This window comes from Amborella trichopoda, chromosome 12, assembly GCF_054954075.1.
Source record: "Amborella trichopoda isolate Santa Cruz 75 chromosome 12, AtrichopodaSantaCruz75HAP2 v2.0, whole genome shotgun sequence".
Classification (NCBI taxonomy): domain Eukaryota; kingdom Viridiplantae; phylum Streptophyta; class Magnoliopsida; order Amborellales; family Amborellaceae; genus Amborella; species Amborella trichopoda.
This window is the reverse complement of record NC_142347.1, coordinates 914,910-928,237: the sequence shown is the minus strand read 5'-3', so window position 1 is coordinate 928,237 and position 13,328 is coordinate 914,910. Positions and strand designations below refer to the sequence as shown.

Sequence of the window (13,328 nt, the reverse complement as noted above, 5' to 3'; positions counted from 1 at the left end):
TTCAGGGGACTGTATACTATGAGACAAATTATTTTTAATATAAGGAGGTCACAATCAATTTTTTGTTATTAGATATGAAATCCAATAGATGAAAGTGTGCCACAATATTTAAAAAATTTTGTTTTGGGTTTGTGCCCAAACAATGACAAATCTTCAATCCCTCCATTTCAAATCTAACGGTTAATGATGATTGTGACCTTATTGTATTAAAAGTAAATAGTCACATTATACGTCAGCCCACAATGTCTTTTTTGGAATCATCTTTTGCATTTACTTCACCTTTTTAATAGAGAGATAGAGGGAGAGAGAGAAAATTGCAACCTAAACCAAGTAATAAGAGAGAGAGAGAGAAAGAGACGATGAATGTGCAATTTCATGGGCCAACAAAAATAAAATAAATTAAAATTTTGATCAATATTTTGTTCTATAACTAACTCCATTTTTGGCTTCCTTTAGATTTGTGTCAACTTCAAATTTTTTTACAAACCATTCGCATTTACCAAAGTCTTTTGTTATGTTTTGAGTCTAGGGTTTGATTTGTTGAGGACTCAACTTATTTTTTTGAATTAAGAAATATTTAATGTTTTCTGTATTACCTAGTTCGGAGAGAGAGAGAGAGAGAGAGAGAGAGAGAGATTTGTACACTTGTGGTCAAATTAGGGAGGCAGACAAACCACTCATGGTAAAAATAGTTTCTTTTTGAAGAGGGGGGGAGGGGGGGGGTTGACAAATTTGGTGGTGTGCCTTAGTTTGATTGTTTAAGGTTACATCCTCATGCAAACTTCACCCTTTTTTTTAAATTTTTGGTCAAGTATTGGGCTGTCACATTTGCTCATTTAGCTACATGTTTAGAAGGTTGTTTGCTTTAGAAATTGTCGTATTTATAATTTCATTTGCAATGCTTACTATGCTACATTGGTTAAATTACTGTGTGTATTCATGCTTCTTTGTGTTTAAATAATGGGTTTTCTGCATTGATTTTAGGAGATTTTTCATTGCTTCCCTTAGTTAATGCATCTTCATCGGAGTATTTTTCTATTCATTTTTGCATCTGATGGTTCCATTTTATTTCTCTATTTTAAATGTGCTTGTTCATACACACACACATATTTGCAAAATATGATTTGTCAACGGTTAAATCCTAAATGTTTGCATGTTTGTGGAAGGAATTATATCCACTTCAGCTTTTACAGAGTAAGTCATCATGGAAAATAATGGATGATTCATCTGCACTTTGTATCAAGCTTACAAATGACTGATTTCATAGCAAATGTGAGATATTTTGAGCTTATCATCTTGATATTGTCTGTGCAACCACATTTTTGGTACTTCTATAAAGTTTTTGTTACTATTCTATTGAAAATCATTGATAGTCTTCTTCTTTGCGTGTATTTAGAGTCTTTAAAATTCAATGCCGGATTCCCAAAATCCACAATCTCAATCGTAGTGTTACTTGAAATGAGGAATTTTTCATACCACTAATCCCCGTGCACAACCCCTAGACTATGGAGGTAATCGATCCTACTTGCAATGTCAAGGGCTTGTCGAACTGCCGCCTTTAATGGCTGTGCCTTGTTGTGCCACTGGCCTGCCTAAGTTGACTGCCATATGCATCTTCTGCACTGATACAACAACCATAGGCTTTCCGCATACTCCAATAAATCTAACCACATTTGGGTTCTTAAAGGTGACAAGCATTATAAGTTCCTGAACAAAATCATGATTCTCCACTAATATTCATACTTCTCGGTGTTTTTCTGGCCTCTTTACTATCTTAATTGCTACCTCCTCTGCATTCAGGTGGCCTTATAGAATTGATCAAACTGTTCTTAAGCATAGGCCATTGCCTATCTTAGATCGACAGTTCACTCCTTGTAGTGGTTTAGCCCTCGGAGGGTAACTATCGTCGATTGGGGCATGCCCTGGGGTATTATTCAGGAAGAATTCTCAGAATTCTAGTTTTTAGGACATTGAGGATAATCATTAGTTCCTGTCACTAGGTCTGGATGCATCAAAACTATGGTATCAATAATATGTCACAATTTCTTTCTCACAAAATCATAATGGAATTTCTCGATAATTAACTATAGGAATGTGTTCTTCACATCCAAAGATCTAATTTTTTAGGCCATTCACATCTAGTGGTTGGGCTACTACATTCATATTGTATCCACTCAAACAGGCCCTTAACTCCATATCTACTTCTTTTGCTATTCGATATGTATTGACCGTGTCACTTATTTTGATTAAACCATCTTCTTCTCAATCTTGTAACATTTTTCTTTCACTTCTAGTTTTATTTTGTATTATTTTTTTGCTGCCTTGAAGTCCATTGTGCCCTACACAGTGCATGGGCATAATTAGTTTTCTCATTATATAACAATATATTTTAGGATTTTACTCTTTAACTATTTTTTATTTCCACTTTTGAGTTGTTTTTTTCCCCATCCGCATGAAAATGTTCTTCTTTTCAAGTTTACCTAGAGTTTTTACTTTTGAAATATGAGTGTTAAGGTAAGCTGGATTCTACATTTCAATTACATTTTTATGTTCACTATGTCTCAGGTAAAGGTATGCATTATTGTTACTCATGCTCATTGTTGGCTTGTTCATGGCTGGAATATTGACTTTGGAGCTTCGAATCTTCTTAACTGCTTTATTAAAATGTAATATCTTTTGGATACATTTTGTTTAGACTTTAGAGCTTTTATACCTTGCCCTTCAAGCCCCTTTATCCACAGACAATTTTTAGTTGTGTGTGTGCATAGACTGAAGAACGTTTGTATGTGTGTTTATAGTGTAGGAAGATGATCCAACATAGGTGCTACGACAAGAAGGTGGCACCTACAGCTTTGCAATCGCTCTTATGGGATAATGGGGAAGCTTCACTCTGAGACCATGTCCGTAGGGTGAGCCATGTTTACAGTGGTAAACAATGGGAGGTATATCCGGCAGTGCCCTGATTATGTCTGCATGTCTAACACAGATAAGGATCTTCTGTTAGGACACAAGCCTTGACACTTGCCCGTCCTTCTCTTAAGTGGTTTGGATGGTTGAGGAAGCTCAAAATGAGATCCTCACCAATGTGAGGAGAGCTCGTTTTCGAAACTGCATCACTCAACCGTCAACAGACTCTCTCTTACATACATATACATATTGATAACCTCCCAAGAGCGTGATATCATGGTATTGGGCATCTTCATGTTGAGGATTGATGTCTTGTATTCTGAGGAAATAGATCTGTAAAGGTAGAGTCAAAAGGACGACTTCGGAGGGCCGTTAAAAGTCCGGAGGGCCGAAGGCCCATTTGCTCTGTACATCTACATCTTTCCCTTATTTCCTCTGTGGCTTTATCCATTGATTCTACTTTCTCTAGTATCTTTTTCCATTCATTAGTTTTTGTCATTGATTCTCTTTCTTCTCTCCGATCAATAGGATTTTGCACTATTTCTATATCTCCACAATTGCTCTCTCTTTCTCTCCAAGCTTCTGCACTCTCGTATTTTTTTATTTTTTTCTGGTCAAATATCGTTGATGGAAGCAATAGAATGTTGAGTGATGGAGGTTTAGAGAGAGAAATGTTTCTCCAAGCCATTGAAGTTGTTCTCTAAAGCCCGAAAAGTTTTCTCTCTTTGTAGGGGTTTTTCAAAAACTGAAATTGAAATTTGGGTTTCTGAAATTTAGGATTTTAAAAAACCAAAAAAACTTTTATAACACTAATAAATATAATTTATTACAAATTTATAACAAGATAAACCAATATTAGGAAATCCAACTTTTAAAGTTTAAAAAAATCTCATACATGTATTTAGATTTTTTGAAATGTTACATTCATGAAGTTCATCCATATTGAATGAACCAATGTATACAATTTTTATTCTTGTCGATACTTTTTAATTAATGATAAATTAATCTAGTAATTTTGTTTAGCCGATTCATTTTCTTTGGTTAAATTTTGGGTTCATAGTATAATTTGTATTAAGTGGTGATAACACAAATAAGTTTAATGTGCGAAAGGAAAGTATATACTTATTTGTGGGTACAATATTTTCACATAAGGTATAGTTAGATTTTTTGCATGTTACATTTATGAATTCATTCATGATAAAATACAACACTAATACATTGAATATGACTTAGCGATAATCAACAAGATTAAAAACTGCAGAAATTTTACAACACTAGTTGATAGAATTTGTTACAAATTTATAAGAAGATCAACCAATATTAGGAAATCTTATTTTTAAAATTTAGGAAAAATCTCATTCATGTATTTATATTTTTTGAATGAACTAATGGATACAGTTTTTTATTCTTGTTGGTATTCTTTAATTAATGATAATCTTTTTGAAAGGTTACATTCATGATTTTAATCCGTATTGAATGAACCAATGGATACCGTTTTTTATTCATGTTGATACTCTTTAATTAATGATAATATTTTGGAAATATTACATTCATGAAGTTATTTATATTGAATGAACCAATGGATACAATGTTGATTCATGTTGATATTATTTAATTAATGATAAATATTTTGAAATATTACATTCATAAACTTAATCCATATTGAATGAACCCATGGATACAATTTCTTATTCTTGTTGATACTCTCTAATTAATGATAAATTTTTTAGAGAGTTTGCATTCATGAAGTTAATCTATATTGAATGAACCAATGGATACTTTCATTCATGAATTTAATCCGTATTGGATGAACCAATGGATAAAATTTTTTGTTCTTGTTGATTCTCTCTAATTAATGATAATTTTTTTGAAATATTGCATTCTTGGAGTTAATCCATATTGAATGAACAAATGGATATAATTTTTTATTCTTGTTGATACTCTCTAATTAATGATAATTTTTTTTGAAATATTGCATTCATGAAGTTAATCCATATTGAATGAACCAATGGATACAGTTTTTTATTCTTGTTGATACTCTCTAATTAATGATAATTTTTTTGAAATATTGCATTCATGAAGTTAATCCATAGTGAATGAACGAATGGATACAGTTTTTTATTCTTGTTGATACTCTCTAGTTAATGATAATTTTTTTTGAAATATTGCATTCATGGAGTTAATCCATATATAATGAGCGAATGGATATAGTTTTTTATTCTTGTTGATACTCTCTAATTAATGATATATTTTTTGAAATATTGCATTAATGAGGTTAATCCATATTGAATGAACCAACGGATACAATGTTTTATTCTTGTTGATACTCTCTAGTTAATGATAATATTTTTGAAATATTGCATTCATGAAGTTAATCCATATTGAATGAACTAATCAATACAATTTTTTATTCTTGTTGATACTCTTTAATTAATGATAATTTTTTTTGGAATATTGTATTCACGAAGTTAATCCATAGTGAATGAACCAATGGATATAGTTTTTTATTCTTGTTGATACTCTTTAATTAATGATAAATTTTTTGAAATATTGCTTTCATGAAGTTAATCCATATTAAATGAACCAACGGATACAGTTTTTTATTCTTGTTGATACTCTCTAATTAATGATAGTTTTTTTTGAAATATTGCATTAATGAAGTTAATCCATATTGAAGGAACTGACTGATACAATTTTTTATTCTTGCTGATACTCTCTAATTAATGATAATTTTTTTGAAATATTGCATTTATGACGTTAATCCATATTGAATGAACCAATGGTTTAAAAAGCGGATCGGTGATCCGGATCGGGCATCTAAAAAATCAATCCGGATCGGTGAATCGACGATCCAGATTGAGAATCGGCTGAATCGGTAGGATTAAAGCTTCAAATAAATCCGAAAAAATATTAAAATTCATTTTAAATATTATTTTTTAGGAATCCAATAAGAAATGAAGGTACTACATTATTAACTTTCATTTTTTTCATCATTTTGTAAATATTGAGATTCTATTTCCCTGTATAAACTTATGTTAATCATTAAATTTGTATCACATAAAAGAAAAATCATAGAATTATCATAGATAAAATATATAATTATACATGGACTATTATAAAGAGTAGACTAATCAATAAAAGAATGGCCATTAAAATCTCGTTTTGGCAAAAAGACCCTAATCCGCTAAAAAAATCCAAATTATTACAACCTAACTAACTATAATCCAAAATTATTAAAACCTAACTAATTATAATATTATATACTGAAATTATAATTATTAGTTTACATTTTATAATTATTTTATTCGACAAATAATAAGAAATTAAAAATATTTTATAATATTATCTAATTTAAAATGTATTATTGACGACTGTAAGAAAAATAGTACATTACATGATTTGTAATGTAAAAATTAATCAATCAAATAAAATATTTGGTTATCAACTTAAAAATTAATAAAATGCGTACAAATTTTGAAAATAACACTTAACTTTTTCAAAAATTTATTTTTTTAGGTTTCTATAATAAATTTAGTGAAAGAGATTGTTAGTAGAAAGATGGAAATTTCAAATAGAATAAACTTTTTATGTTTTATTTTTTTAAGCCTTCCATATTATTTAAAAAAATAATTATACCACTATATACAACAAAAATTAACTGTTATACAAAAAATTAACTTTTTTATTTTTTATTTTTTTATGCTTTTTATATTATTTACAAAAATATTTATACAATATATACAACTCAAAAAAATAACACCTACGGGGGGACTCGACCTTGAGAGGTCACATGAAGAAATAAAAGTCTTAACCACCACGCCACCTCACCATATGTGGTTATAACTTGATGATTAATATAATATATTTAAATTCCTTTTTCATTTAATGATGTTTGGGAATTATCCCACATCGAAAGATGGGTATTCCACTTTGGTGTATAAATACCTATGTAACATATATTAAAATGTTTGTGTAGAAATATCAGGGTAACCTCACACGTGTCACACTCGTGCACGTGGGTGTCGCACGCGTGTAGGCAGGGAACCGGGCTGAACCGGGTAGAACAGGACATAACCGGATTGGAACCTGCGGTTCTTCTCTAGAACCAGGCGGTTCCCGGTTTTGTATCGGAACCGGCACGGGTTGTGCCGGTTCCCGAGTCGATTCGGGCTCGCCGATTTTTAAAATACTGGAATGAACCAATGGATACAATTTCTTATTCTTATTGATACTCTCTAGTTAATGATAAATTTTTTGAAATATTGCATTCATGAAGTTAATCCATATTGAATGAACCAACGGATACAGTTTTTTATTCTTGTTGATAGTCGCTAATTAATGATATTTTTTTAGAAATATTGTGTTAATGAAGTTAATCCATATTGAATGAACCAACATATACAATTTTTTATTCTTGTTGGTACTCTCTAATTAATGATAATTTTTTTTGAAATATTATGTTCATGAAGTTAATCCACATTGAATGAACCAATGGATACAATTTTTTATTCTTGTTGATACTCTCTAATTAATGATAAATTTTTTGAAATAGTGCATTCATGAAATTAATCCATATTGAATGAACCAATGGATATAGTTTTTTATTCTTGTTGATACTCTCTAATTAATGATAAATTAATCTAGTGATTTTGTTTAGCCCATTCATTTTCCATGGTTAAATTTTGGGTTTATAGTATAATTTATATTAATTGGTGATACATTATAGGTTGTCATTTTGATTTAATTAGCTATGGTACATTATACTGCAAGAAAGAGTAGAGAGTGCCACCTTTGTTACTTCTGTGGTTACTTACTACTGTGAAAAACCTTCAGTTAGAGCGAGAAAAGGGTGACTTTAGTGAGTAAAATAGATTTTTGTGATTGAAAAGTACAATTAGAGTGAAAAAAGGAGAGCAATTAGAGAGAAATCGAATGGAAGTGGAGTGATCGAGAGAGACTTGTGCTTCTCCTAGTTTTCGATTTGGTCTTAGATTGAGCTCTGCAGTTCTCATGTTACGAAGAGCGCTTGATTCTTTCCGCACTGAGATGGGCCTCTAAAATCAGTTGCACTGTAAATCTTGGAAGGTTTCTCTATTTAGACTAGAGAAATAGTGGGTAATTCTAGGAAGATAAAATGCTACGACTTACTACTATGTTCATTGATTTATGAGAAATGCGCTTTCATTCATCCTTGAATTTCACCTTCTAAACTTTTCTATCTTTTTGGCTCAAACCTTTTAGGAACCTTCCCTTATTTCTGGACTTGATAAGGGAGCATAACTTAAACAAGTCTTTAATCAACCTCTCATCTTTAAAACCTGCGAAAGCGAGATAAGATCTTTCCTTCTTTTTCTTTCGCTTATTATAGCTTATAGCTTACTACTGTCAAATTCACTAGTCTCTCACTTGAAAAGTGAGAAAAGTTTAGACTTTAGAGGAATGGCCGCCTATGACCCGAACTCCTCCACTAATTTCACTGAGGCTTTCTACCGTCAGCTTGGGCAGTCCTCACACATGTCTGCCAACAACGCCATGAGCTTGCAAACGAACGATAGGGCAGCGCCCATAGTAACGACAGGTGTGGATAATATCATTGGCTCAAATACTTTTAGAGTTACCATGTTTATGGCCCATGAGCACATAAGTGGAAACCCTAGCAACACTCAAGGACATAATATTGTACAAGCTAGGGATCATGGCCATTCCTCGTCAAGTGACAACTTGGCTAGTGCTCTAATGGATGACAATCACCCTGTAGAGGGGCTAAGACATTTCAAGGAGTGGACACTTGATTTAAGAAACCTCCAAATGTGTATTCCCTTTGCCCGAGGCGCGTTTGGGCACCTATATAGAGCTACTTACAATGGTGAAGAAGTGGTCGTAAAGATAATTGAAAGGCCTAATGATGACCGAGAAAGGAGTAATTGATGGAGAATCAATTCGCTTATGAGGTAACAACGCTAGCCACATTGAGGCACCCCAATATTGTGAAGCTTATTGGAGCATGTAGGAAACCTTTGGTTTGGTGCATCGTGATCGAGTACGCGAAAGGTGGGTCACTTAGGGAGTTTTTGAGGAGGAGGCATACCGCCACTTAAGATAGTAGTATGTCAAGGCCTCGATATAGCCAGGGAAATGACTTATCTCCATAGTATGGGGTTCATCCAGAGGGGCTTGAAGTCGGATAATCGTTGCAACTGAAAAAGTGATAAAGATTGCGGATTTTGGGGTAGCGAGGATCGAGGTACAAACAGAAGGGATGACCCCTGAGATAGGAACCTATTGGTGGCTGGCATCGTGAGTGGTTTGTTTATAGTCCATTTTCTTTAAATTTCATTAACTATATTGCAATTTTTTTAATTTTTGTTGCATTAATGGCGGGTTGTTAAATTTAGTTTATGACATGATTTATTTTGTTATGTAAACATCTCTGTCATAGTTGTTTTTTTAGTAGCACATTTAAAATGTAGACTTTTTAGAAGTTTTATCTCCAATAGCTTACAATTAAATTCTCTAAATTGATTTCTTGGCATTTTTGGAAAATTCCATTGCTATTTTACTAAAACTCTGTGACTGCTACTGTATCCCGGTGCATTGGAGTGGGGGTATGGAGCTGTGTCAACATCTCTCTCCCCTATGAAGATCAGTATGTTCTTCAAAAAACAAAAGCTTCAATCTCTGCTTTATATTTATTGCTTTTTACTTCTTTTTTTTTTGAGTGATTGCTTTCTCAAACATACACTGATTCTTGATCTTTTCACATTTTGCTTTTACTCTTAAGTTTACTTATTTTTCCTGCTTTGAATTTCATCATAGGCCTCACTAGTTTATCATTATACGACACTATATTATTGGAATTGAAATTTTAAATAGTTTGAAGTTTTACGAGTATTACTTTTGAGTTTTCAATATTTTCCCTCAAGAAATTCTGCTGCCTTTATAGATTTTCCAAATCTTTTTCTTTTAAAATATGGGTTTAGGTAAAACCAGATTCCACTTTCAGTATAGTGGAACTAGCTCATTCTTACCCAGATTCTGCCTTAAGGTCTTCTCTCTAACAGAGGATATATTGCATTTTTTGCTAATATTGAATTTGCAGCTTATGGATTAGATTCTGACGTTCACTCTGTTTCTGGTTAGCATTACTCTTACTCATGTTCATGGTTAGAACAAAGGGTTTTGGAGCTCAGAATCTTCTTATATGCTTTGCTAAAGTGCATGTGTATGAGAGGGAGAGAGATTGTGTGCATGTGGACTGAAGAGTGTTTGTGCGTGTGATAATTGTGTAGGGAGATGATCCAGCACAGGCCCTATGACAACAAGGTGGACGTCTACAGCATCGGTATCGTTCTATGGGAGCTGATAACAGGGAAGATCCCTTCGAGAACATGTCAACAGTGCAAGCCACGTTCACTGTGGTAAACCATGGGGAACATCTGGTAATGCCCCATGATTACCTGCCGTCCCTTGTGCGCATAATAAACCAGTGTTGGGATACAAACGCTGTCACCCGTCCCCACTTCTCCGTTGTGGTTCAGATGCTTGAGGAAGCTCAAAATGAGATCTTCAACAATGCAAGAAGAGTTCTCTTTTGATGCTGCATCATTCAACCTTCAACCTGTGGCTGATAAAAATTGTCTGTCTCAAGCTCCATAGAGCTTGATATCATAGTATTTGTTAGCTTAGTTGATGATTCTGTTGTTGTTTTTTATAGACTCTGAGAGAGAGAGAGAAAGAGACGATGAATGTGCAATTTCATGGGCCAACAAAAATAAAATAAATTAAAATTGTGATCAATATTTTCTACAACTTATTCCATCCTTGGATTCCTTTAGACTAGTGTCAAGCAACTTCAAATTTTCTTACAGACCATTCGGGTTTACCAAAGTCTTTTGTTAATTTTTGAATCTAGGGTTTGATATGTTGAGGACTCAACTTATTTCTTGGAATTAAGAAATATTTAATGTTTTCGATATTATCTAGTTTGGAAAGAGAGAGAGCGAGAGAGAGATTTGTACCCTTGTGGTCAAATTAGAAAGGCAGACAAACCACTCATGGTCATGACAAAGTTTGGTGGTGCGCTGCGCCTTAGTTTGATTGTTTAAGGTTGCATACTCATGCAAACTTCACCTTTTTTCTTAAATTTTCGGTCAAGTATTGGGCTGCATATTTGCTCATTTAGCTACATGTTTAGAAGGTTGTTTGCTTTAGAAATTGTCGTATTTATAATTTCATTTGCAATGCTTACTATGTTACATTGGTAAAATTACTGTGTGTATTCATGCTTCTTTGTGTTTAAATAATGAGTTTTCTACATTGATCTTAGGAGATTTTTCATTTCTTCCCTTAGTTAATGCATCTTCATCGAAGTATTTTTCTAGTCCTTTTTGCATCTGATGGGCCCATTTTATTTCTCTGTTTTAAATGTGCTTGTTCACACCCACACATATTTACAAAATATGATTTGTAGACGGTTAAATCCTAAATGTTTGCATGTTTGTAGAAGGAATTATATCCACTTCAGCTTTTACAGAGTAAGTCAACATGGAAAATAATGGATGATTCATCTGCACCTTGTATCAAGCTTACAAATGGCTAATTTCATAGCAAATGTGAGATATTTTGAGCTTATCATGTTGATATTCTCTTTGTAACTACATTTTTGGTACTGCCATAAATTTTTTGTTACTATTCTATTGAAAATATTTGATAGTCTTCTTCTTTTCGTGTATTTAGAGTCTTTAAAATTAAGTGCTGGATTCCCAAAATCCACAATCTCAATCGTAGTATTACTTGAAGTGAGGAATTTTTCATACCACTAATCCCTGTGCACAACCCCTAGACTATAGAGGTAATTGATCCTACTTGCAATATCAAGGGCTTGTCGAACTGCCGCCTTTAGTGGCTGTACCTTATAGTGCCACTTCATCGTGGCCTGCCTAAGTCTGCTGCCATTTGCATCTGCTGCACTGATACAACAACCATAAGCTTTCTGCATACTTCAATAAACCTGACCACATTTGGATTCTTAAAGGTGACAAGCATTATAAGCTCCTGAGCAAAATCATGATTCTCCACTAATATTCCTACTTCTCGGTGTTTTTCTAGCTTCTTTACCATCTTAATTGCTACCTCCTCTGCATTCAGGTGGTCTTATCCTTAAGCATAGGCCATTGCCTATCTTAGATCGATAGTTCTCTCCTTGTAGTGGTTTAGCCCTCGGAGGGTAACTATCGACGATTGGGCCATGCCCTGGGGTATTATTCAAAAAGAATTCTTAGAATTCTAGTTTTTAGGACACTGAGGATAACCATTAGTTCCTGTTACTAGGTTTGGATGCATCAAAACTATGGTAACAATAATGTGTCACAATTTCTCTGCCACAAAATCATAACAGAATTTCTCGATAATTAACTATAGGAATGTGTTCTTCACATCCAAAGATCCCAGTTTTTGGGGCATTCACATCTAGTGGTTGGGCCACTACATTGATATTGTATCCACTCAAACAGGCACTTAACTCCAAATCTACTTCTTTTTCTCTTTGATAAGTATTAACTGTGTCACTTACTCTGAGTTAAACGATATTCTTCTCAATCTCGTAACATTTTTCTTTCACTTTTAGTTTTACTTTGTATTATTTTTTTGCTGCCTTGAATTACATTGTGCCCTTCACAGTGCGTGGGCATAATTAGTTTTCTCATTATATAATAATATATTTTAGGATTTTACTCTTTAAATTATTTGACTATTTCTGATTTTCACTTTTGAGTTGTGTTTTTCCCCATCAGCATGAAGATGTTCTTATTTTCAAGTTTACCCAGAGTTTTTACTTTTGAAATATGAGTGTTAAGGTAAGCTGGATTCTACATTTCAATTACATTTTTGTGTTCACTATATTTCAGGTATGTATTATTGTTACTCATGCTAATTGTCGAGGGTTCGGGGGAGGAAAATTTTGGATATCCGTATATGGGGATTTGATATATCTGAGATTTGATATATATATATATATGTACTTGAGGTATTTCAGTATATGGGACTCGATATACATTGTTGCGACTCGATATACATTGTTGCGATTCAATATATAGTTGCGATGGGGGGTTCATTTAGGGTTAAGGAAAAAAAACTGATTTCTTTGTAATCAGAGAGAACAAATAGGCGCGAAGAAGAGAGCTATCGTAACCCTATTGTTCATTGCCAATAAAGAAGCTCTCATGGACGTAAGCACGTTGTGAAACCACGTATATCTTTACATTGTGGTTGGTTATCTCTTTCTTTTGTGTTTGTTTCTTCTTTCTTGTTTTCATAGATTGCTTTTTGTTTCTACACTTCATTGATAGTTCTATTGTGATTTCTTATAGATGTCGTCTCTCTCTCTCACACACAATCAATCAAGCATGCAGATGAAGGTTCAA

At 33.2% G+C, this 13,328-nt stretch overlaps 1 long non-coding RNA gene and 1 pseudogene across 2 annotated transcripts; both read left to right on the top strand.

Moving 5' to 3' along the window:
* The first annotated feature begins 717 nt into the window (after positions 1-717).
* On the top strand, positions 718-10,704 carry LOC148779346 (uncharacterized). Its single transcript, XR_016046524.1, has 3 exons — positions 718-763; positions 2,799-2,942; positions 10,197-10,704. It is a non-coding gene; the product is annotated as an uncharacterized LOC148779346 (long non-coding RNA).
* On the top strand, positions 7,451-10,704 carry LOC18427462 (serine/threonine-protein kinase STY13 pseudogene; annotated as a pseudogene). The gene has a single exon (XR_016046522.1). The product of XR_016046522.1 is annotated as a serine/threonine-protein kinase STY13 pseudogene (transcript).
* Positions 10,705-13,328: the final 2,624 nt, after the last annotated feature.